Consider the following 3603-nt stretch of genomic DNA (forward strand, 5'->3'; position numbering starts at 1 on the left):
CCACACACACAGCCATACACTCACACATAAACGTTCACACTCACACACTCATACACAAACACATGGCCATGCACACTCACACAAACACACTCACAGAAACACACACTTGTACACACACACACACTCATATACAAATACATGCTCATGCACACTCATACACACATGCACACTCATGCACACATTCATCTACAAACACATGTTCACATTCACTCACACACCCACTTATATGCAAACACACACTCATACACACACTCATGCACAGTCGCACACTCATGCACACGCACCTTTAGCAGTTCTCCCCATACCCTGGTCTCTTGGCCTTTGTCTCCCTCCCACCTTTGCTCATCAGAACATCATATCTGTGTCCCTCCCTCTGGGTCTGGGAACAGAGCACATCTGAGCAAGGAGTCTGTAGGCGCCCGGGCGGGTGATAGTGTCCCGTTTTGCTCTCTCTGGGAGGCACACATGGAAGCCAGGGTCTTTCATGTCAACCCCAAGGCAAGGACAATATCAGAATTTAAGGAGTGACCCTGTGGAGGATACATGTGGGTGTCTGTCTCACGGCCGCCCTTAGACCCCGGTCCTGGTCCGCCCTCCCTCAGAACCACAGAAAGTCACAGAGTGGATTGGCTTTGCCTGTAGACAAGGAGTTGGTAAGAAACACGGTAAAAGACGCTCTTGATGGGTGTCAGCATAACTTGCTTCAGGGACCAGACAGAGAGCAGACCTCCCAGGTGTGGGAGCCAGACGGCTGCCCCGTGCCAGTTTTGGGGGGTTGAGGCCCCCCTTCTTTCCCCTCAGGCCAGACAGCCCTTTCCTCTGAATGTGAATGGCTTTGTGGCATTAACCCCCTTTCTAAAGTGCCCATGCTGCACACTCCCTGTGCCCTCGCCCACACCCGGGGCCCACAGAGGCCCAACACCTCGGTGCATCCAGCAGCCAAAGGCTCAGCGCTGACCTTTACCAAGTTCTTGTGCAAATGCCCACTTGCAATCACCCGAGACCTCACAATTCAAATGTGAATCTTTATGTTGGTTTCCCCCGGGAATACACGGAGCATATTTTCACGTCTCAAACTCAGGGAGGCTTCTTCAGATTTGTGATCGCGCTGTTTCAAATATCCCGATCCAACCCACAAGTACAGCCGCTGCACCTGGCTCGTCCCCGTGCCCGCGGCGGGGTGTGGTCTCTGCTGCTGACCGAGGGCGTCCCCGAAACCTGTGGATGCTCTTCAGAGCACTTGGCTGATGGAGCCTGGGCCGGGCCAGGGTTCGGGACAGAGCAGACAGGCCGAGACCAGGCACGAGTGCACCCGACGGGAATGGCGCTGTCCTGTCCTGTCCGGGGCTGGACTGGGCTTGGGAGTCAGACTCACCAGGCACCACGTCATTAAGCTTCGGCCTTCCTGCCTGACACCACCCCAGCACCAGACGCTTAAACGTCGCTGCGCCACCATCTGATTTCCGTATAAAGGTCCAAGGGGTCCACATATAATACTTTCAACAATAAAGATTTAAAAAGTAAAATAAAAGCTCCAGAAATATAAAAAATAAACAAAAAAGAGCGAAGAGGTCGAGTTTGGTTTTTGTAAACAAACATTTGCCAGGAAGAGGAGGTGAGCGTGCCCCACCAGGGCCTCAAGTCCGGGCTCCAGGCAGGGGGTGACCCTCTCTCCCTCTGCTCGTACCCACCAGCGTCGGCATTTTCTGAGCGGTACTTGGGCCTCTACGGACTCGACAACAGAGCGTATGAGGTAGGCTCCGCACAGCTGCCGCTTGGCCACACGGGGAAGGTGATGAATTCCTCACCTCTTCTCTGTCCTGTCTCCCTCCCCTACCCCCTCCCAACCCGAACCCACGCTCCCTCCAGCCTCCTGTCCTCTCCTCCCATCCTCGGCTTTGAACCCCATTGGGACAGGTACCTTCCTGTGGAAGTGGCGCAGCGCCCCTGGGCACGGGAGGTGCCAACTACAGCCTGCAGGTAGGCTGCGCCTGGGGGACCGCCCTTCCGCCGAGAAGGACGCGCAGTGACCCACAGTGTGGATGGAGCGCTGCCTTGCACTGCCGAGACCTGTGCAAGGATGTCGGCGTGGGCAGGAGTGTCCCACAGACAAAGCTGCATGGGTTTATTTTCCTAGTAATTATGATAGTTCCGTCCTGCATTTGGGCTGTGCTTAAACCCTTTCAGACCTCCCCTCCCACTCCCACCTCCACCCTGTGCGATGAACAGGGCCAAGCAGCAGCCACACTCAACAGTGAGGGCGCCGTGTCCCTGGCGTGTGGGACGGGGGCTGCCATCACCGCGTAGATGAGAACAGCGTGGTTGGTCCTGAGCTTCTCCCGCCCTCCACCCTCTAGGCAACACGTACTCACCAAACACCAGCGGGGGCCCCGGGATGGCCTGTGTCCTGGCCGCCGTTAAAGACCCCACCCTCCCGAGAACCCACCCAGCCTCCTCCTGGCATCAGCCTCCACCTCCTGCCTGGCCACGGGGCCTTTGGAAAAACAGGCATGACCCTGACGTCCCTTGGGGCCCACCAATTGGTGGGAGACGTCCTCCACTCCCTGTCCCTCAGAGAGCACCGGGCACTGACCTTCACCTGCCCGGGTTTCCAGCCCCTGGCCTCCCACATCGCTGGCCTGTGAGGGGCACCTGGCTGGGTTCAGGGAGCGCTTCCTGCTCAGGTGTCTGGCTCAGGTGTGATGACTGGGGAGGGAGGCCGTGGTTAGTGCACCTGTGCGCTTCCTTCTGCAGTGACCCGATCGCAGGCTTTACCCACGGGCCACGGCATGACCGATGGCAGGCCGGTCTCAGGGGCTAAGGTGGGCATGCGCCAGGCAGAGGCTGCCACATCAGCAGGTGCTGAGCAGGACTCCTCCAGACCCCACTCAGGTCGAGGAGAGGGAACCCACGAGCAATGGCAACCTGCAGGCACAGCAAGCGCTGTAGCAGGCGCTCAGTGAATCTGTAACAGTGAGGACTTGGGCGGGGAGGGGGGGGGGGGCGGGGGGCCACACTTCCTACAAGTTTCTTTTCCCTCCTGTAATACTTGAAGTTTAGCACACATACAGGTGTCCCAAAATATGCACACACACTTTAACAGCTGGTGGCTCAATTTTGAAAATGAAATCTATTTTCATGAACACCGCCTTTATAATTATTCAAAGTGTGTGTATACATTTTGGGGCACCCTACATAATAGCTCAGCGACAGCATTAAAAAATAGTCTAAAATGAAGTGAATGTCATCCTTCAAAGACATATCCCAAACGCAGGCATGTGGAAAGAGCGGGGTTTCCGGGTGTGTACGCTCGGCTTTGAACCCCCTTGGGACAGGTACCTTTCTGTAGAAGTGGCGCAGCGCCCCTGGGCACGGGAGGTATCATTACACCTGGCAATAGACAGCTGCCAGCATTCTTGCGTTCCCAGGGTCCAGACCTTGTGCTGGGTGCTCCCCGTTTAAGTCCGGTGCCACTTTGCAGCTAGATTCTATCTGGTGCATCTCCACTGGACACAACCAGGAACTTCCCCGCCCACGGCCGCGCGGGGAGTGTGAGCCAGGAGGCCTAGTCAGATGGCGGCCCAGGAAAGCTAGAGAGAGAAG

The 3603-nt window shown here is 56.6% G+C and overlaps 1 long non-coding RNA gene across 1 annotated transcript in view; it reads left to right on the forward strand.

Annotated features, from left to right (window-relative positions):
* Positions 1 to 1957: 1957 nt before the first annotated feature.
* LOC107184218 overlaps positions 1958 to 3603 on the forward strand; it is a 23431-nt gene continuing 21785 nt past the window's right edge. Inside the window, exon 1 of the long non-coding RNA XR_001515042.1 lies at positions 1958 to 1980. This is a non-coding gene — a long non-coding RNA (uncharacterized LOC107184218). The remainder of the gene's footprint in view (positions 1981 to 3603) is intronic.

The sequence above is a fragment of the Myotis davidii genome, unplaced genomic scaffold, assembly GCF_000327345.1.
Source record: "Myotis davidii unplaced genomic scaffold, ASM32734v1 scaffold1145, whole genome shotgun sequence".
Taxonomy (NCBI): Eukaryota; Metazoa; Chordata; class Mammalia; order Chiroptera; family Vespertilionidae; genus Myotis; species Myotis davidii.